Consider the following 22707-nt stretch of genomic DNA (forward strand, 5'->3'; position numbering starts at 1 on the left):
AAGGCCTTTATAAACCTCCATTAGCACAGTCTAGGCCGGCAGCCGTCAGAAACGTCTGCTGAGGAAGACACTGCAAAGTGTCAGCAAGGGCGTTTGGGAATTAATTTTACCCTAGAGTAGCTGTGCAGGTCTGTTTAGCTCCCACCTCTACAGCTATGAACACCAGATAACACTAGAATCAGCCCGATGCCTTGAATGCTTCATATGAGGGGGTTTTCGAAATCTAGCCACAAACATATGACCAGATTTGAAAAGATTATGAGAGATCAGGAAGGATTCTATTCTGACCAAGCCCGACACAGGAGAAAGGTAAATTCATGTGTTTTTCCCCTCCAGGACAGGGCATTAGGGCCATATTAATAATTAATATTAATAATATAATGGATGGTGGGGATGGTTACTCAACAATGTGAATGTTCTTAATACCACTGAACTGTACACTTAAAAATTGTTAAGCTGTTAAAATTTTATGTGTATTTTAGCACATTAAAAAATTTTTAAACCCTAATAGTTGTAATTATGATACTACCATTACTGAGCATCTACTATATCCCAGGCGCTAATGCCAGGTGCTTCAGATGTTCTATGTCATATCATCTCACAAGCCTGGGAGCAGCTATCCCTACTTTAAGGATGATTATTATTCCCACACTGAAGATGAGAAATTGGAGATTTTTTTTTTTTTTTTTTTTGAGAAATTGGAGATTTAGAGAAACAAAATAAGTTGCTCCAGGGTACACAGCTAGGAGGTGGTGGGTGAGTGCGGCCAAGTCCAGGTCTCTGTGACTTTGAGATCCAGGCCCTTAATCATATAACTTCAACATCCACGTCACACACCGTGGAAGCTCGTGGATATGATTAAGACAGCTTCTTTTGAATTGATACGTTTAAGCTTTTGTTGAATTTTGTTTCAATTTTGTTGTTTTTTCGAAGATGTAAAGGGTGATCTCTTCAGGTGTGACTATAAGAGGGCTTTCATTTTTATTCTAACCTTTGAATTATTTTACAACAACCACATACTTTCAGAAAATATGAAGATATTTCCATTCCTTTAAAGTTGCATTGTATGAAGTTGAATGACTCCTGGTACTTGCAAATTATCAATCTGTACTTAAAAAAAAAAACCTAAAATGTATAGGATAGTTGCATATAGGGAGAAATTGTTTAATAAATAAACTGGAGAGTGGCAGGTCATTTTTAAGCAATGGAAAGCCCCTCTCATCAGAGCAAAGAAAATTACCATGTTTCATACCAAAAAAAAAAAAAAAAAAGTAGAATGCATTTGGTAATTATCTCTTTGGGCTTTGGTCAAGCTACATGGAAGAAGTATGAAAAGAAAACCTCTGGGGAGAAGTAATTCTAAAACCATTGGGAATTTCTTCAGTAGCAAGAAGCAAAGCAGAAATAGCATTTGGTTCTTTAACAATAAGCCTTTGGGACATGCCACCAGAGGGGAGGCATGGTGTCCTACAAGGTTTCTTCCACATGCCAGTCAAAGCTGTGAAGAACACTACCAAGAAGATTCTTCTACCAAGAGCCAAAAACCTGAGTCCCAGCCCCTGAATCTCTCAATGCCCAAGTAGGTAAACAGGAGAAGGAATTACTTTTTTTTCTTTCTTTTCAAAGACGTAAGTGGAAAAGAGGATACTAATTAGCAGGCAATGAAAACATACCAGATTGCATCTACTTTTCTTTATGATTTTGCTTTTGAAGTACAGTTTCTTAAATATCTGGTAATGTTTCTCTTTTGCTGCTTTGATAACTTGTTTTAAACAGTAAAATTGCTTAGTGGGTATAGAATTACAGTTTTGAAAGATGAAAAGATCTGGAGAGCTGTTGCAAAACAATGTAAGTGAACTTAATGCTGCTGAACTATATACACTTTTAAAAAAATGGTTAAGTGGCACATTTTATGTGTCTTTAGCCAAAAAAAAAAAAAAAAATGTTTAAGGGGCAAAATTGATGACATCTGTCTTAGTCGGCTCAGGCTGCTATAACAAAATACCACAGACTGTGTGGCTTAAGCAACAGATAGTTATTTCTCACACTTCTGGAGGCTGGAAGTCCAAGATCAAGTGGCCAGCAAGATTAGCTTCCTGATAAGATCCCTCTTCCGGGCTTGCAGATGACCACCTACTTGCTGTGTCCTCACAAGGCAAAGAGAGTGAACTCTGGTCTCTTCCTCTTCTCATAAAGATATTAATCCCATCATGGGGCCCACCCTCTTGAACTCATCTAAATCTAATTACTCCAGTAATAGGCATCCAGGAAGAGACACCCTTTCCTCATTAACAGATAAAATCCAGAACTCTCTTGTTTTGCTCTCATGTTGAGCTCACTTCTAGTCCTGCTTCTGCATTCACTCACCCTTTGACCTCTTGCTCTGCCTTTGTCCATCTCAATGATGGACATGGCTTCTGAATCCAACCTCACCATGAGGGCCCATTCCAGCCTATCTCAAAAGTGGGCTACATTGGACATAAAGCCAAAGGCATTATCAAGACACTGGACAAAAAAATTATAAAACAATAAGCTGATTTTTATCAGGAATAAATTTAAAGCTGTGCTCTTTATGATTAAATCGATTAAATGATTAAATCAATCGTTTCAATCTAGGATTCAAGACATAGCTTGATAGCAGTTCATATGATACAGACTTTGGGCTTTTATTGACCATTACTGACAAATCCAATATTAGTCAACAGTCTAATAAGATCACTAAGATTACCAGCATGATGTTTAGCTGCATCAGAAAGTTGGCAAACTCATTTACTGAAGGGACAGGGAGTATTTTAGAAGGGAAAGGAGTATTTTAGAATTTTAGTATTTTCAAATAGGCCATACAGTCTCTGTGGCAATTACTCAACTCTGTCCCTATCAATCAAAAGCAGCCAGAGACAATGTGTAGAAAATGGGTGTGGCTATGTTCCAAGAAAACTTTAGTTATACAAACTGGGTCAGTTTCCTGATCCCTTGACTACAAAATGCAGAGCCAAAATCAAGTTGATATTCTCACTGCACCCTGCAGGAATTAAGCCACCAGCTAATTTTTGTTTATTTCTGGACTCTAAAAGTGTAGTTGGTCAGAGACAAGAGAATGGAGATTTTCCTATTGATCAGTATTGATTTATTAATCCATCAACTCGGAGCATCATTTTTCAGTTCAGAGCATCATTTTTCAATTCAGCTAAGAATCCACCTAGAAGTACTCCTATTCCATTTGAACTTCTCCGTCTGGTCCCCAAGGAGAACATGGCTATCCTTGGCAGAGCCTTGCTGAAATCACACCACTCAAATCTACACAGAATTGAAAATTTTGAGAGAGGCTAGAGTGTGGCATATTGGTCCTCAGTGAACCCATGTAGCTCCTGAGGATCATCAATCCTTTAAAATGCTTACCAGGTGATCACATAATAGACTGTCCTAGCTTCTGAGCTACAAGATGGCAAATCTATGGGCAGAAGTCGAACACTGAGTGGCCTGTTGGCCCTATACATCTACAAATCTGTTTAATTCAGCCTGTACAATACTTTTTAAAATGTTCAAATTGTTGTCCCCATTTGAACATTTAAAAATTTAACTTAAAAATGTTGAAGTTCCAGCAATTAGGGGCATGGCTACAACCAGCTGGAGCTCAGTAACAGCTGGCCCTTTAAGAAAGAGCCTGCCTTTTCCAGCTCACTAAGGTCTCCATCCGCCCTACTTGACTCTTTAGTCATTTTCTGGTCTCCGTAAAACGTTTAAGTTTACAATCTCTTCTACATAACCCACTTTTTCCCCTTTTAGAAAATCATGACTATTCTTAGCTGATTCCAGTCTTCTGACACATCCCCCATTTTTCACAGCTCCTCTGAGATAACCAGAAGTGGCCCAGTAATCTCATTTGCAAGGTCTCGCAGTTCCCTAGAATACAATGTTCCTGGGCAGGAGGCTGGAAGCTTTGTGCTCACTCAGTGTCTTCACCAGTTTGGACTTCGGTGATCTTTTTTATGTCCCTGATTGTTCTACTCTTTCCATTCATAAGGTCATTCTCCTGGGCAGAGCAAAAGAAGGCCAAGAGTTTTGGAATGGCTTTGAAAGCATTTACCCAAGACATTTGCTTTTGCCTTGTTCACTCTTCGACTTGCTCCAAATAGCATTCTGTGTCCTTTATGATGTCCTGGGCATTGTTCACAAGTCAGAATTTATCCTGAGCTTTTGCTTTTCTGACGTCATTTGTACAAATCTTCACCATCCTTTTTTTTTTTTTTTTTTTTCCACCATCCTTTATATTCATTCTTTGGTTTCCGGTAATGTCCTTGGAAGAGCCGAGCTCACATGGAGCTCCCTGAGAAGCCAAAGGATTCCTTCTATTTAGAGACCACCTCAGTTTCTTTGTCATCAGGATTGTAGGCAATTTCATGGACAGAATGTCCACATGGGAACCTTCCCAGCCCTGCTGAGACATTTACCACTTTAGTATTTCAAACTCGCTGAATCTTATCTCTGGGTTTCTTTTTCTCCTCCTGGCTAACAGAAGCTTGCTCTCTCTCTCTCTCTCTCTCTCTCTCAGTCTTCCTCTCCTTTCTATCATAATTAAGTACAGGAGACGATCTCATCACCTTATCTACCTGCTGGGAGAAAAAAAATTCAGTGTCAAGTAAGGATTTATTAGAAGCTGGTCAGAATCTGAAATTTGCTTACGTCTGACACATTCTGGTTTCCAGCTTTATCCTTTGAATTTGGGAGATGTGGAGAAGCCTCCTGGGGAAAAAAACTCAAACAGATGCATGTGGCATGGGAAAGTAAATGATAAGGTAGAGGTGTTCAACAGAAAGTAAATTGCAAGAGGATGTGCAGAACCCCTTGGACATAAACTACATCCAAACACGAGGGATTTTGCATGACTAGTTAGATTCAGTGCCAAAGCCTGAGAGTCTATGGAGAGAGAGGTTGCAAATACCACGATGGGGAGCTTTTGCTTGAACCCCCTCTGACTCCTCCATCCAGACAGACACGTGTGCCCTGGAAAGAAGGGAACAATGAGTGAACTAAAGACCTTTCTACCCAAATTGGTTGTGAGCTCCCCTAAGAGACTGAGACCTGGAGAAAGGAAAGGGCCAGCCAGAGGAGCAGTGGGTATTAAGTGATGGTGTAGGAGCAAGCTGGGGACAATCAAGATGCAACATGAAGACATCTTGTTTCCTTACCAGATCTGCAATCTGAGTCAGGGATTCATTTTTTCCATCCAGCTGGATGATCTTCAGGATGCACTCATGTCAAAAACAACTTCTTTTCTTTTATATTTTTGCCTTTCTCAAGGTTTGACTCATGGCTCATTGAATCTCCACTCAAGGATTTGCTTGTGACATGTAGCAACTACTATATTTGCTGCTTTCTTTTTTTTAAATTTAAATTCAGTTTGCCAACATATAGTACATCATTAGTTTCAGATATAGTTTTCAGTAATTCATCAGTTGCGTATAATACCCAGTGCTCATCCCATCAAGCACCTTCCTCAGTGCCCATCACCCAGTTACCCTATCCCACCCCCCCAATTCCCCTTCAGCAACCCTGTTTGTTTCCCAGAGTTAAGAGTCCCTCATGGTTTCTCTTCCTCTCTGACTTTTCCCCATTCAGTTTCCCTTCCTTCCCTATGGTCCCTTTCACTATTTTTTATATTCCATATATGAGTGAGATCATATGATAATTGTCTTTCTCCTATTGACTTATTTCACTCAGCATAATACCCTCCAGTTCCATACATATCAGTGTAAATGATAGATATTCTTCCTTTCTGATGGCTAAGTAATATTTCATTGTGTATATAGACCACATCTTCTTTATTTATTCACCTGTTGAAGTACATCTTCGCTCCTTCCATAGTTTGGCTATTCTGGACATTACTGCTATGAACATTGGGGTGCAGGTGTCCCTTTGCTTCACTATATTTGTATCTTTGGGGTAAATACTCAGTAGTGCAGTTGTTGGGTCATAGGGTAACTCTACATGCTTCTTTCTAAGAAGGTAAATACCTCCATTACCATTTTTAGGTATAAGGACCCTCCATCAAGTCTTGAGACTCCTAAAGCTGTATCTCCCTTCTTACATTAAAATATCAAAGTTATTCTATTACATAGTACTAGTAAGCCTTTCCAACCCTTTGTCTGGTTTTCACCTTTCATTACCTGAGATTCTCCTTGCCCCCACCCCTAGTCTTATGCTTCTGGGTAACTAGTAACCAGCCCTACAATTTTTTTCTGAGTAGTCACTGAGGACACCATGATCTTGCCAGTCCTCATGTGATAATAGTTACTACTAATGATGATGATAAGTGCCACTTATTGGGTAGCTACTGTGAGCTATTCACATCTATTATCTCTTATCTTTTCAAGGGATATTTTTATTTCCACTTTATAGATGAAAAAAAATGGAGACTCAGGTACCGAAATAACTTGCTCAAAGTTCCAAAGCTATTAAGTGGATGGGCTGATCTAACAGGGTCCTGACATCCTCGAAAGAGACAATTGAAGAGAACTTAATGAAGGGAACATGGTAAGGTATGCAGACTCATAGAAAACCTGCAAGGGGTGATAAAGTAACCCATTAATAGAAATAGCAGAAAACTTTTCCTATCCTTGGGCATGAAGGGGCAGGAAAAGCTAGCGGTTGCTGGAACCTGGAGAGAAGCTGTAAGAAAGGGCCAACTGTCAGGAGCAGTCATGGCCAAACTGCAACCCAACAAAAGACAACTGGGCAAATAAATATCCTGACCTCACTTCTTACCTCTGATTACCTGCCAGTACCTCCCATTGACTAAACCCAATAGGGGGCAGGAAAGCAAATCTCAGCCCAGTCCCCAGCACACAGGACAAGGTGAAGAATGGTAGAAAGTGTGTCTGGAGGAAAATGGAGAACATCCCTCAGAACTGAGATCTGAACCCTGGGTTGCCTAACTCCAAAGCCCTTGTTTTTCTCAAAATTCCAGTGTCTTAAATTCCAGACACTTAACTTAGTGTCTTAAGTAAGGGCCCGTAATTTCAGTTTCTAAAACCTTGCTATCCAAACCCAGATTCCATTCTCAGACATGCATCTTAGGTAGTCATTAACTTCCCAGATAACCTTATTTCTTCCAAGTCATCTACCAAATAACAACCTGACAAAGCAAAGAAGAAAGCCATGCCCGTACCCATAAAGTTCCTCTGTGTCCTGTTTAGCATATTAGAATCCCTGGAGATATTGATAACATTTGCCCACACAAATGATTCATTAAGAGTGGGATATCTTAGCAGACTCACCACAGCCCAGACACCTGCTCCAAGAAGTCAGTCCTTTCCTGATTGGAGGACTGGCCAACCCACGGTCCCTTGAAATCCTTCACCCCTTGATTTTCTCTGACCTTTATTCTCTCACCCCATCTACTTCTTTCTTAAGAAGGAATACCAAGAGGCATTCATCAACCTCATTCCTATTCTCCTCAATCAGGCGAATCTATTAAGACTTCCAGTGACTGCTGGTTACTGATTTACTGTATAATCAATATGCCTTCATCCATAGACAGTATCTTCCATGACTTCCCCAAAGATGAGGAAATAGCAATTGTATTGGTCAGTTCCCAAGACAAGAATTGGGCCACTGTTTCAAGCAGGCAGTATCACTGCTTTTAAAAGTCATGTAAAATGTTTAAAAAGTCATGTAAGATAAAACACATTTATGTATGCAGCAAATCTACAAAAAATTAGAATAGGTAAATTTAGCAAAGTCACAGGTTACAAGGTAATTATATAAAATCAATTATATTTTTATAGACTATCAGTGAAAAATTGGAAAATGAAATCAAACAACTACAGTGACATGAAACATAAAGCATTTAGGAATATACTTCACACATATACACAAGACTATACACTGAAAACTACAAAATATCACTGTGATAAATTGAGAATAACTAAACAAATTGAAAGATATATATATATATATATATATATATGTTCATGAATTGCAAGTCTCAATATTGTGATGTTATCTGTTTTCTCTAAATTTATTTATAAATTCCTATCAAAACCCCAGCATTCTTTTTGGTGGAAATTGACACACTGATTCTAAAATGTATATGGAATTGCAAATGATTGAAAATATCCAAAATCAGTTTTGAAAAAGAAGTAGAGACTTGGAGGACTTACCCTACTGGACTTCAAGACTTACAAAGCTATAGTAATCAAGGCAGTGTGGTACTGGTGTCAGGATAGACAATTGGATTAATAGAACAGATTAGAGAGATCACACATATATCACCTTCAACAAAGGTGACAAAGTAATTTAATGGTGAAAGGGCAGTCTTCAATCAGGAATCACTGGGTCTCTATATGGGAAAACATATCCTTACCTCACATCATACACAAAAACTAACCTAAAATAGATCATAAAACAAAATGGAAAACTGTAACTATAAAACTCCTTGAGGAGAATATAAGAGAAAATCTTTGAGGCCTTGAAGACAGCAAACATTTTTTTACTCAGGACACAAAAGGCATTAAACATAAAAATAAAAAATAAAAAAAAAAAAACCTGATAAATTTAACAGCAATAGTCCTGAGACTACTGCCTGGGGAGTTTAAGCCAGCTTGGCACCTAGATGAGTCTCTTTTTCTTTGTGTATTTTTGCCCTTGTGTTAACAAGCATGTTAAATTGACCCTTGGCTAAAGCTCTTGAGTTTTACGTAACTCCAGGCCAGCCTGCCAAAGTTCTCTGTGCTGGATTGGGTCTCAGTCCCAGGGAACAATAAAATGTGATTTTTGCCTTTCTTTGCCTTTGTTCTGTGTTAATGTATATCTTTGTAAATATGTCAAGAAAAGAAGAGGCTGAGCTGAGACAGAATTTATGTTCTCCTGGATCCCACACCAAAATAATATTGAACACTGTCAATAAGCCAAGATCATCACAGGCTTCATGTACCACTGCCATGCTTTGTCTCATTCTATGGTTTAAAAACCAGTGTCCCCCTAAGTGTTACATTGGAATCCTTAAATTTAATTAATAGGTGGCCACATTTCCTGGCCCTGACTTGGAGAAGAAAAACGCTTCCCAAGGGGATGTTTCTGTTATAATCTACACTGTCACCTTGGGAATGCAATATACTAGATTGCTGTGGATATCGTTCCCATTACTGAACCTAAGGTCCCACTAAAGGGCCCAGCCCTGGCTTAACTGGGGACATGGACAATGACAAAGATGTGTCTCTGCTTTGGAGGTCTTGGAGATGTTAACTGCTTGAAACTCCCAGAAGGTCCCTGAATCTCTGCCCATCAGAACAATGAGAGGGCCATAGAAACCTAAAGATAAAAGAGGTTGAGGCTGAAGACATCCTTTGAAAGAAGACACACATCTGTGTTTTCATGGCTATGAATCCATTGACTCTGACTTTATCCCTCCCTAGACCTGGATCTGTGGACTTGATTCTTTGTCCTTTTGTGTGAACCCAACAATTTCTGAATTTCTGATCTTGCTAAAACCTGCCCTCAGCACCTTACAGTTCTAGCAATGTCTCCAGCATCAGAGATGTTCCTGTGGATGTGGCCCCAGATGATCCAGTTTACTCCACATTGGTTGCTATTCTGTTCTTAATAAAAGCACAGAACTGAGGAAAGCTTGTAAGGTTTTACCATAGCTCTATCTCCAACTCTTCTGTTCAGTTCTTTTCTGGCCCTTGGAGATGCAAGATGGTCCCTGACTTCCAGAAAATTACCCTCTAGTTAGGGAGCAACTGAAGCAAGTCCTACAACTCTTTGAACTGAGACATGTGCTATTTTCAGGGCTGGTATGATGATCAAATAGGAAAGTGTAAAGTATATATATGCAATACATTCACATGATTTCTGCACATATGGAATGTTACATAAAATGTGTCTTCCATTAGAGGCTGTATTAATGAGATCCTTAGTCTGAAAACAATCAAAGTACAAATAATTATTTAATTAGCAGAAGCCTTACTTGAGTTCTAGACTTAAATCAAAACCATAATTAATTACACAGCATACTGTCTTGATCTCCTTTATATACATAATTGAAGATGGTATTTTGGCTAGTTTTTCATGTATTTGCTGTTTTCACATAAGCAAAATGGCGCCATCAGCCAGACCTCTGGGCCACTCTTCCGGCTCAAGAGGACACTCTTTACACTTCATAAGCCTCAGAGATGGTACTGAAATGGGCCTTCGACCTGTCCTCAGAGACTTCTCAGAGTCTACATCAGTCATTCTGCAGAGAAAGGGTTTGTAAGTACCCTATCTTCAACATAAAATTTAAGTCTTATAGCTGAAAAGTCGCAGATTTAACTCCTACTTTGCTTTCCACCCTCTTCCTCCTCCTCAAATCCACCCCTACACAGCCTCACCTGTCTCATCTGTGTACATGTCAATCTCCCCACTAGATCCCAACCTCATTTGGAAATAAAAGCTATATGTCTCTTTCATCTTGAAGAGGCCTCCAACACTGCCTAGTTCAATAATATGCACACTATAAATACATATTTTACAATAAATTGATTAATACACTAAAGCCTCTTTCAAAAAAATATATCTTTGGGAGCAGGCTATGACTAGCAAGGACAGTGGGACCCTCACTCCCTTGTATGGAGTTTGGATAGATGAGAAGTTGAAATGGCCAATGGAGAAATGAGGTTATGAAAGACACTGTTGCCAAAAATTGGGAGGTTGTTAATGTGGGGCCCAATCTTTTTCAGAGGCATCACTGGGAGCTTGGGGATTACAGACCATTAAGCCTCACCTCGGTATCAGGACAACAGATGGAGAGTTTAAAGAAGGACAGAATAGTACAACACAGATAAGGTGGATGTGATACTGGGTCTCAGCATGGCTTTCCCCGGGGAGGCTGATCTCTACAGCCAGGCTGAGTTCTCTGATAAGGAGAATGAAGAAACAGACTGTTCAACATGGTTGTACTCCAATCAGATTTGCTCATGTTTTCAGCCAGTATGGGTGGGGAGTAGAACACAGACACTCTAGGAAGAAGAGCCAGAGGGGTTGGCACAGGATCTTGCCTGGATTCAAACATCTTCCTGGCAGCAAATGAATGTGGCTAAGCTGGGTGGCACTGCAGTGGGCTGGGAAGCCCTAAGGAGTCACTTCATGGAAGAGATGCATTCCAGCCAGGTTTGCTGCAGAGAATGTTTTTGTCAGTGAATCCTACCTTCCTACTGATTGCATTCTTCTAAAAAAAGAAAAAAAAATCAGACATAAATTCTTTTGAAATAAGAACCAATAGTCAAGTGAAGTTTTCCAAAATTTGATCACAGACAGGATGTTCAGAGAGTTACTATACCCAAATGACTGTTGGCTCTTCTTTGAAGAAATAATGAGCACTACCATCCTCCCAGCCACAAAGGTAGGAACACACGGAAACTGTCTTTAACAACCTCTTGCCAGTTCTATCCCAATAACCTCCCTCTTCTTTCACCCCATTACCACTGCCCTAGGTCAGACTTTATCAGGTTTCACTGGACCAAATGATAGCTTCCCAGCAGGTTCTTCTGCCTCTTGATAATTCCCTTCAAGCTCCCTCCACACAGCATTCCAGATCAACTTCAAAAAGCACATCTGTCATTGTGTCACACTGCCACTCAAAAACCTTCAGAGGCTCCCTCTTGTCTAAACAAAATCTAAACTTTGTAACCTGGAATTCAAGAGCTGCATATTCTGATCCAGATGTGTCTTTCCAATCATTTTTTTTTTAATTTCCCTGCATTTTCACTTCAAATAAATTTAACTTTAATTAAAATAATATCCACTATTTAGTGATTATAGGCCAGGTTTTCTCTCTCTCTCTCTCTCTCTCTACCACTTTATGAGGTATGTCTTATGATTGATCTCCATGTGATATATGAAGAAATGGGTCCAAACAGATGAAATAACATGCCAAAAGTCATCTAATCAGTAGGCGGCAGAACCAGGTCTCCATCACCACAATCCAGGTGTGGGCCTCTGCCCATCCCCCATAAAACTTCTCCTATTTGGGGAATGCTTGCACTGTCCCTATTTCCTATGACGAAGAAATGTGCATGTTCCTCTTGCCCGATGCTTTTAATTCCTTAGACTGCTTTGTTGTACAACCTGGAACTAAGTTTTCTAGCTCCAATTTTCAATAAAGATCTGACTTGTTAAAGCAGGCCACTCTCATTTATTGCTTGTTCATTTATTTCTAATTCCATTTATCTAAACTGGGAGTTGTCTTTTTCAGAGTGGAACTGTTTTTCCTCCCCTCTTGCCAAGCAATAGAGAAAGAACTGAATAAGTGGCACGTGTTCACTTAAGGAAAATGTTTGGTTTGTGAAATCTCATCTGAATCATCCCTTCTCCATGGCCTGATTTTCACACAGAACTAAAAAGTGTATAAAATGTCCCAGTTGGAAGAGCTAGGTAGAAGGGGCAGTCTGCAGGCACAGAGGAAAGAAGATGTACTGCCATAAATCCCTTAGGATTGTCTGTAGATTGGTGAGCTTCTAACGATGAAACTGATTAGTGGGCAGCCCTGGTGGCCCAGTGGTTTAGCACCACCTTCAGCCCAGGGTGTGATCCTGGAGACCCGGGATCAAGTCCCACGTCAGGCTCCCTGCATGGAGCCTGCTTCTCCCTCTGCCTGTGTCTCTGCCTCTCTCTCTCTGTGTCTCTCATGAATAAATAAATAAAATCTTAAAAAAAAAAAAACTGGATTAGTGCTCTTGTCACAGCTATTAAGTAATATCAGCTGATTATTTTCACAAGCTCAGTTCTAGAGCCCCTGGGCACATTGACTAGGTTTTTAAAACAAAGAAATAATCCCTTACTATACTTTGCAGACTACCACACTGATATAAAAATGTTTATCCAGATTTTTGAATGAATATGAAGGCTTACGTATAGGATCCATAATGTTATGATAGATTTTTTTCTCTATGTGTTTCTGCATATCCTATATGATAAAACATTTTCATAGTACTCTGCAGTTTATAAGGAATATTTATGTCATTTCATTTGATCCTCAGATTTTCCTTGAAAGGTAAATGGAATAATTTTAGATAAGGAAGCATGACTCAGATGAGGAAAGTGATTATCTATATCATAAGGAAGATGGATGGAAATGAATGGCTCTTAATTCCACATCCAAAGCTTTTTCCAAACACCTTCTAGATACTTGGCACTGGACTGGGCAAGAGGATGGAACATTGAATGGGACCTCAAGAAACTTACAATGTACCGGAAGGATATACATGGAAAATGGTATAAAGCAACTTTATGGAAGTATGCACAAGGTGTTGTGGAAGCTCTGAGGAAAAGCTCATACATTAGCCAAGGGGCTTAGGAAGGACTGGTAAGCTGAGTCTTAAAGAATGAGTAGGGTTGAGCCAGGCAAAGAGAGGTAGGAAATGATGAGGAATTCCAGGCAAAGGAAGAACCCAAGCAAAGGCACCAAGACCTGCCAGGTTGGGGTGGTGTCAGGTATGGACTCTGTGCAGTTAATTGTTACTGAAACAGAAAGGATTAGACAGGGAGGGCTGATCAATGAGGCTGAAGAGGTCTGCAGATGTTAGGTCAAGGAAGCCCTTGTATGAGAAGAGCCTGGACATTCTCCTGGACATACTGCCTATTTAAATGCTTTAAGCATGGGCTTGTCTGATCAGATTTCTATTTCATCAGATTGTGCTGACTATGGCATGAGGATTGACCAGAAGTGAACAGAAATGGAAGCAGAAAGCCATGCATGAAGGCCGTTGCACCAATCCAGGACAAAGAGAAAGGGGAAGCTTTAATTGGGCAGGATATGCCCATTGATATGATGTGGCTGGCAAAGGAGAAAGAGACATTAAGGTAACTTCCAAGTTTTAACCTGGTACCTAGGGAAGGATGAGTAAATTGTAGAATTTTGGAGGAGACACTGGTTCGGGGGCACACTATGTATGCAGGATGGGTCACCTAGAAATATCTGGAAGATAGTTAAATTCCTGACTCAGAAGAGGTATGAATGAAAAAATGTACTTTGGAGTTAGTGACCTACAGGTATTAAAAATAGAAGTCATAAGGGGAAAAGAGCTCATTTAGGGAGAGTGTGAGACAGTAGACAACTACAGAAACTTCCAATATGTAAGAGGAAGAGGAGCCATGAAGAACCAAGGATAGGGATCCCTGGGTGGCGCAGCGGTTTGGCGCCTGCCTTTGGCCCAGGGCGCGATCCTGGAGACCCGGGATCGAATCCCATGTCGGGCTCCCGGTGCATGGAGCCTGCTTCTCCCTCTGCCTGTGTCTCTGCCTCTCTCTCTCTCTCTCTCTGTGACTATCATTAATAAAAAAAAAAATCTTAAAAAAAAAAAAAAAAAAAAAGAACCAAGGATAGAATTTTCAGCTACCAGGAAAATCAGAAGGCTGCATATCCCAGATGCAAGGAAATCCAGTCTCCAGAAGGAAAAGGATGATTAACAATATTAAATACTGGAAAGTAGCTCAGTAGGATAAGGACTGGAAAAACACCTATTGGATTTAGCAATTAGGAAGTTACTGTTAATTTTAGTGAACAGGTGTTTCAGTGGAATGACAGACAAGAAGCCAGACTGAAGCGGGGTGGAGAGTGGAAGGGGGGTGGGAAATTAGAGGTAGTGAGTGTAGGCAACTCTTTTGAGAGAGTTGGATAAGATCCTACTGAGATAGAGGTAAACATGGAGTACAGGCAATTACTATCCGTTTGTTTGGATTGGAAAAAAAAAATGACCATTTTTATATCCTAAGGGAAAGGATTTCATAGAAGGAAAAAGGTCTTGTAGAGAGTTGATGACTGATAGAACAAGGTGCAGGGAGAGAAATGACATCAAGGATACATATCCTCTGAGGCAGAGGGGAAAGGAGGCAATGAATAGGAAGCTGCTGTAAGTTGAGAGAGATGGATTGATACTGGAAGAATCAATTTTCTCAGTGCTGTAGGTGATACGACATTCCACTAGGAATGTAGGGCATAGGGTGCAGGGTTGTATGTGGAATTCAAGGAGAGTGGTAAGTATTCAGAGAGTTACTGAGAAGGAAAGGGTAATCAATCATAGTCTAAAAAGGAGGGGAAAAAAGTAGAAGTAGAAGTAGAAGTTGGGAGAAGGCCAATAGATGGAGAGAAAAATAAGGCTCCAAGAGCCTAGAGGAAGCAAAGTCATGAGGCTGCTAGAAAGGACTTGAAGAATTCAAAAAGGAAACTCTTCTAGGAGATGATCCTTGAGTATGTGACTGAAATTGAGGCAAGGTAATGGTCTCCAGAAAGAAGGAGTTCCAGAAGTATAAGACTAGGATGTGGGATGGTCCAATTCTTGTCACTGAAATGTCTTAGGATGAGGATAGCAGGAGTTGAGATGGAAAGATGAGTCATGAATCAGGTGCCAAAGTCTTCAATAAATGAACTACCGTGCTTGGAAGGCTAGAAGATGACAGTGATATAGAAAAGATAATGGATTATATAGCCAAATAGAATAAAATTCAAAATACACTGCAATTTTTAAAACTTGGGTGACAGTGTAATGTTGGTAAACATAAGTGGAGATCCAAGAAAATGTCAACTCTTTTCCTGGCTCCATGGTATGTGGAAAGTGGAAGAATGAGTAGCTTCCACTGGGCAAGTCCCCATGAAGCAATCCGGATCTCAATAAGCAAGGGGAGTGGGTGGGGAGTGGGTCAGCGTGAAGCAGGGACCCAAGTGCACAGTGGAGAGGGGTGGAGAAGGCAGTAGGGAGAAGCAGCTTGCCTTAGTCAAGGAATGAGAGGGACACTAACTGGGGAGAGGAGAGTCAGGTGTGGCCTTTCTTCTGTGATAGAAAACTGTAAAGCTAAGAGGCCTGGCTAGAAGACACCCCCGCCCACCCCCAATCAGATGCCAGGGGGTGGAATCTCAGACCGTGTGTGGCTGGTCTCAGGGAGACCAGGAAGGTCGCTGGAATTTTGCAAACAGATCTCCAGAGCCTTCCCCTTGTCTCTCAATACTCGAAAAGAAAAAAAGAAAGAAAGAAAAAAGTATTCTTAGCTCATCCCACATTAATTTTTATCCAAAATAAATCCTGCAATTAAAAAACATCAACTCTCAATCCTTTTAAATATGCTAAATTAAAATGTGCAAAACAACTATTATCTTCTTCCTTTAAAGAGAAACAGAGAAACCCTTACTTCTGCTTTTTCATATTTTGTAAGAGAAAAAAAATGGAGCAAATGATGTGATTGAAGCCAAGGTTGTCTATAAAGTGTGAAAGCACTTCCTTTCCTTTCCCAGGAGCCAGGACTAACACTAGAAGGGAGAGGAAATTAGCATGAAAGTTTTACTTAAATTACGAGATGGGTGAAGACCTTGCCCAAAGATGGTATCTCCCTGTCTCCTGTGACAGACAATGAATGGCTTTCAAGAACAAGGTTGTTCTCTTTGTTATGTAAATAGCTTCCAAGAAGCCCATAGAATGTTACCTGGGACTGAGGGTGGTGGTAGAGAAAGCCTGCTGACCCAGGAGCACTGACAGTCTGCTGGATCCCTCCTCACTCAGTTACCTGTGCATCCTGTGACTCAGTTTGATCCTCTGTTTCTCTATTTTGAAAAAAAAAAAAAAATACCAGAACCTGTGCCACCGAGTTACTATGAGGATTAAGTGAAAGGATGATGGGAAAACTGCTTTCTAAGGCATAAAGCACCAGATGCCTGTTTACTGATGCTAGGGCCACCTGCAGTTGCTGCTTCTGCAGCCACTGTCTTAACCCTTGGCCGAAGGAGTGACAGGAGGGCAGAAGAATGGCACCAGGGAGTAGATTGCAGAGGGCAGAGGCTTCAGGCAGGCAGGGTCTCAGACCACACCCAGTAGGAAACCCTTCCTTTACCTGGTTATACCTGTCCCCGTTCATCCATTCGAAAAATTTTCAGAATAGGCATATGAAAGCACACCACTATTACAGTTTTCTTTACAGGCCAATCAAGAAACAAAAGAACTTCTTTTCTTACGTTAAAAGCTTATATATATACACACTCCACAGGTCATCAAACCAATTTCTGCAGAAATGTAAACACATGTGCATATGCACTCACACATGTAGGTATAAACATATACACACATGCACACATACATGGAGATGTGTGCACATGTATACACATATTGACGTATATTCATATATCCAATTCCTGCCGTTGCATCTCCATCTGGATGCCCACCAGTTCCTTAAACCCAAAGCCCAAAGTGGGTAAAGAAACTTAGTGGTTGCCAACAATGTCCTGCTTCTGCAGCTCTGTGGGCTCTTCAGGCCTGGGACGAGGCGCAGGCAGCTGGCAGATGGGGGGCGCTGGGCCCCTGGAGCTGCTGGCTGCCGGCCTCCCCTCCTCGAGGCCCCGGGCTTTCTGGGCTCCAGGCTCTCGCCCGCACACCTCCTGAGGAAGCACTGCGAGCGGCCGCGGAAGCCACGGGAGCCCGGGCCCTGGGCCCAGCAGCAGCCTTCCACCCGCACAGCCAGTCCTGCGAGGGAGGAGCAGCAAGTCTCATCCGGAGAGGCCTGGAGGACGGGGATTGTATTGCAGACATCTCCGGGAAGAACTCGAGTCTTTCTCCTCCTCCCTCCTGTCTGTCCTTCCTTCCTTCCTTCCTTCCTTCCTTCCTTCCTTCCTTCCTTCCTTCCTCTCTCCCTCCTTTCTTTCCTTCCTGTCTGGCCTGCCTGCCTGCCTTCCTCCTTTCCTTCCTTCTCCTTTCCTTCCTTCCATCCTTCCTTCCTTCAATCCTGCCTTCCTGCCTTTCTTCTTTCCTTCCATCCTGCCTTCCTTCTTTCCTTCCTTTCTTCCTTACATCCTGCTTTCCTCCTTCCCCTTCCAGTTCATTAAACTCTTATAATTACTAGGCACCCGCTCTGAGCCAAGCCCTATTTCTAGGTACCAGAGATACACTCATGCGTGAGACAGTTAGGACCCCTACACAAGTTGGACTTAAATTATAGTGGAAGGAAGTGCATGGATGAATGAACTCACATCAGCTGGAGATAAAGAGCAAGGGGAATAAAGACCCAAGATGGGAGATGAGAGGGCAGGAGACAGCTTTAGACTGGGCAATCAAGGAAACTTCTTGAAAGAGGCAATGTTTAAGGTAAAACTGGGCACAGAGACCCACCAGGGCAAAAGCCCTGAGGCAGGAGCAGATATGGCTGTGGCTACAGCATGGTGGGCTGGAGGAAGATGGCAGGGCAGCTGTTTTCCTATCTACTACAGACAAAACTGCATCAGCCTTTCACTTTTCAGTGTCATTCTCAACTCCTCCCTATCTCATCTCCACATCCACCATGCCAAGTCCAGTCTGTTCTCTAACCTCTCAGGTCAGGCTCTTGCCTTCCATTTCTGCTGCCACTCTCCTTGTCTCTCTCACCGCGATGCTGGATTCACTCTCCTGCCTGCCTCTGCTTCCTTCCACCTCAGTCTTCAAAAAGCTGCCTGAATGATCCTGGAAGATACAGCTCAGATACAGCTTACCAACCCTCGGTGGCGCCCTGCAGCCATTGGATAGAGCCCAAACCTCTTACCTTCTCTTTGGAAGCCTTTATAACGCAGCCCCCTGTCTACTTTTTGAGCCTATCTCCTCAGCCTAAGTCTAGACTCTACTGTGAGAGGGCCATTTTTCTGAAGTTGGAGTATCGCTCTTCTCCCAAAATGCAAGTGGAATGAGAATTGAAGCCATAATCTGTCATTAATCTTCCAGCATGCATTAGGAAACCAGGGGTTTCTAAAGCTAGCTCCTCTAGATGGCAGAAAACAGGACCAGAAGCGACTCAAAATGAAGAGGAAGGAGGGAAATAATAGGCTCAGTGCTTGGGGTAGGGTTGAAGTTTAAAGCTGAAATTGAAATGAGCAGCTCCTGGGGACAAGTGGAGTGCACAAAGAGTGAGGGTGAAGGAAAGATGGAGAGTCTTCGACAGAGAGTGAGATTGCATTCTTAAATGATTCATGATTCACAGAAGGCCAGAACCAAGCTTGACCTCGGAGGCTGTCAAGTCCTACCTCTCAGCACACAGAGGAGGGTGACCAGCCTAGACTGGGGAAGTGCATCACCCCTAGTCAGAGTACATCCACAAGAGACCCAGTCCGGCCCTCATGCCCCAGACTCCCAGGCCATGCTGCCCTAATTCACCTCCCATGATCTGGTGGATTGACTTCCCGGAGCCAGGCCCAGAAACAGGGAGCCGGATGTTGCTTTAGAATGTGGCAAAAAAAGCCAAAGGGAAGACGGTTTTCTCTAGCCCTCGGGCTTATACTTTCCCTGGCACACAATGGCGGCACCCAGGTCCAAATCGTCTGGGTCAGAGACAGAGGCTCCTTATCTTCGGCTGTGCTGATGGGACACATAGAGAGGCTGACAGGAAAACAACCAAGTCCATTTATTTGACGGCCATGATAAGTGAATTGGATCAGCTCTGCAGCTGGGCCAAAGAATTGCTTGGAAAGATGTCATGAGGGTGGCCAAGAGAGAAGACTCAACCCCTGGCAGCCAACCTAGTGGCCTCTTTATAGCTAAAAATAGCCATAGCATCATAATCTTTTTAAAGAGGTTTCACATCCATTATATCAAATTCTCCACCCAACATGTCCATGAGGTAGGTACTATTTTCACTATTTAAGGATGAGGAAATGAGAAAGCTGAGGGCACACTCAAGGTCACATGAGCTCATAAGGAGAAGAATTAGAATTTGGATGTAGGTCTTGTGATTTCAAATCCACATGACTAATATTATTTAGCCTTAAAAAGGAATGAAATCCTGACCCATGCTACAACACAGAGGAAGACATTATGCTAAGTGGCAGGAGCCAGACATGGAAGCACAAATACCATAGGATTCCCTTATCTGTGTTACCTAGAGTCGTAGAATTCACAGGAAGTGGAGTGGTGGAGTCAGGGGCTGGGAGGAGAGGAGGGAAGTGATTATTTAATGGGAACAGAGTTTCAGTTGGAAAGATGAAGAAGTCCTGGAGAGTGGCAGTGGTTAAAATGGTTAATTTTATGTTATGTATAGCTTTACCACAATAAAAAATAAAATTAATATCTTTTTTTATCCACATGAATGTAATGACAATGTTTTCTAACAATTCTGTTTTTATTTTTTTTTTTAAGATTTTATTTATTTATTCATGAGAGACACAGAGAGAGAGAGGCAGAGGGAGAAGCAGGCTCCCGGCAGGGAGCCCGACGCGGGACTCGATCCCAGGTCTCCGGGATCATGCCCTGGACTAAAAGCAGCACTAAACCACTGAGCCACCCAGGCTGCCCTAACAATTCCATTTCTAAAACATAGCTTATAGAGTGAGAGAACTGAATGGAGCCCCTAATTTGCAAAGGAGGAAACAGGCCCAGAGAAGGACACAGATGAACATGAGTCAGTTAGAAAGTTGGGGACATATCATGTCCTCCCGGCTTTCTTAATTCTTTCTGGCCTAAACCATCCCTGCCTTTTGTCAAGTGTCTTAGCCTGCTTGGGCAGCCCTAACACAGTCTCACAGCTTGGGGGGCTTAAACACAGGAAATGCATCTTCCCACAGTTCTGAAGGCTGGAAATCCAAGCTCAAAGTGTCAGCTGATTCATTCCTGGTGAGAATCCTCTTCCTAGCTTGCTTATGTATCCTAAGTCCTCATACAGCTGAAGGAGGGACAGAGAGAGAGAGAGAGAGAGAGAAAGTGCTCTGTTCTTCTTATAAGGTCACCGATCCTATTAGACCAGGGCCCCACCTTTATTACCTTATTTAACTTTAATTCCTTCCTAAAAACTGAATCTCCAAATATAGTCACATTGTGGGTTAGTACTTTAACAAATGAATTTTAGGGGAACACAATTCAGTCCATAGCAGCCAGCTACCCTCCCCTGGGCACTTACCACATGCCAGGGCCCTGTGCTTTTGCAGGACCTTTCTCTCATCTTTCCAATCTTTCATTGATGGAGTGCCCCAGGACTCAATCGTGGATCTCTACCTTGCCTACCTCCACCCCGTAAAGTGATGAAGTTCAGTTCCATGGATTTCTCCCCAAGTTAGATCTGCAGCCCCGATGTCTCCTCTGAACTCAACATTTCCCTACTTAGAGATGCTCATATATCTCGAATTTAATGTGTCTAAAACTAAACTCTGACTATTCTCCCCAAAACTTGCCCCTTAGCCAGTCTTCCCCATTTCAGCAAGTGGCAACCCCATTCCACCGCTTAGAGTCAGCCTTGACGTCTCTCTTTCCATTCTAGCAAATCCATTTGCAAATCTATGAGCTCTAATTTAAAATTATTATTTCTTGCCTTCTCCCTTGCAAGCATCCTCATACAAATTATTGTCACCTCTGGAACAGACTATTATAACAGCCCCTGTGGTGGGTGCTGTGATGCATTAATTAGATCCCCCTTCCAGATTGAAGTGTTCATCTCCCAGGTGCTGAAATCTCATAGCTGCATCCCTCATAGGAATGACTCTCAGAAAGGAGTTCTTGCTCCAGGTTGCTCTTCCCCATAAATATCCATGTGGGTCAAGTCCTTCTCTCATCCATGTTTCTGCTCAAATGCCATCTCACTGCAAAGGCCTTCTGACCACTCTTATGCAAACAACATCCCCTTTGTTCTCCAGCTCCCTTACCCTGCTTTAGTTTTTCTTCATAGCATTTATCAGGCTCTGACACTTATTAATTTGTCTATTTGTCTATTGTCCTAGAAGTTAAGTTCCAGAAGACCAGGGGATGTATGAGCGCACAAGCATGTGGTTGTATGTGTGCCTGCTTAGCTCCTGCATCTAGAACAGAGTCTGGTGGCACATAGTAGACATTTGTATCAGTTTCCTATGGCTGTTGTAATAAATTACCATAAATTGAGTGGCTTAAACAGCACAAATTTATTACTGTGCAGCTCTGGAGGTCAGAAGTTTAAAATGGATCTCACTAAGCTAAAATTAAGGAGTAGGCTGGGCTGTATTCCTTCCGAAGGCTCTAGGGGAAAAATACATTTCCTTCCCTTTTCCAGTTTTCTGTGGTTCATGGTCCTGTTTTTCCATCTGCAAAGCCAACAGTGAAACATCTTCAAATATCCTCTCCTGCCACCTTCTTCTTCTGAGGATTTTTGTGACTACCCAGGGCCCATGCCATTAATCCAGGTTAGTCTTCCTATTTTAAGGTCAGCTGATTAGTAACCTTAATTCCATCTACAACCTTAACTCCCCTTTGTCAAGTAACCTAACACACTCATGGGTTCTGGGGATCAGGCCACGGAAACCTGTGGTGGACAGAGGGGTCATCACTGCCAACTATGACACTCAATAAACCTTTGATGAGTAAATGAATGAATAATTATGTAATTTCACTCACCCAGTGATCTATTAACATCAATGCTATTATTCTCCCATTTTACAGACAAGGGAAATAAGGTTAAGTCAACTTGCCCAAGTTCACACCCCTAATAAATAATGGAGCAGAATTCAAATACAGGCAGGCTGACTCAAGTCTGTCTTTGCCCCCACTGGCTTCATCTTCTTGTAGTTTTCAGCTCACAAATCTGTCTCCCCTACTACCTGCTAGATTCAAGGGTTCCTTGAGGGCAGAGACACTGGCTTTGCCTATCGGTAGCCCCAGAGCTTAGCCCAGGATAATGACAGTAATAACAGTGGCAGTTTATCAAACACTTGATATGTGCCGAGCACTGTTACAAACACTTTACTTGCACCCAAAATATTTACTGAGC

At 41.9% G+C, this 22707-nt stretch overlaps 1 long non-coding RNA gene across 1 annotated transcript in view; it reads left to right on the plus strand.

The window, feature by feature from the left end:
* LOC144322533 (uncharacterized) overlaps positions 1-22707 on the plus strand; it is a 28770-nt gene continuing 6063 nt past the window's right edge. The window contains exons 1-3 of the long non-coding RNA XR_013388162.1: positions 1-309; positions 13672-13842; positions 21994-22123. This is a non-coding gene — a long non-coding RNA (uncharacterized LOC144322533). The remainder of the gene's footprint in view (positions 310-13671; positions 13843-21993; positions 22124-22707) is intronic.

This window comes from Canis aureus, chromosome 10, assembly GCF_053574225.1.
Source record: "Canis aureus isolate CA01 chromosome 10, VMU_Caureus_v.1.0, whole genome shotgun sequence".
In the NCBI taxonomy this organism is placed as follows: Eukaryota; Metazoa; Chordata; class Mammalia; order Carnivora; family Canidae; genus Canis; species Canis aureus.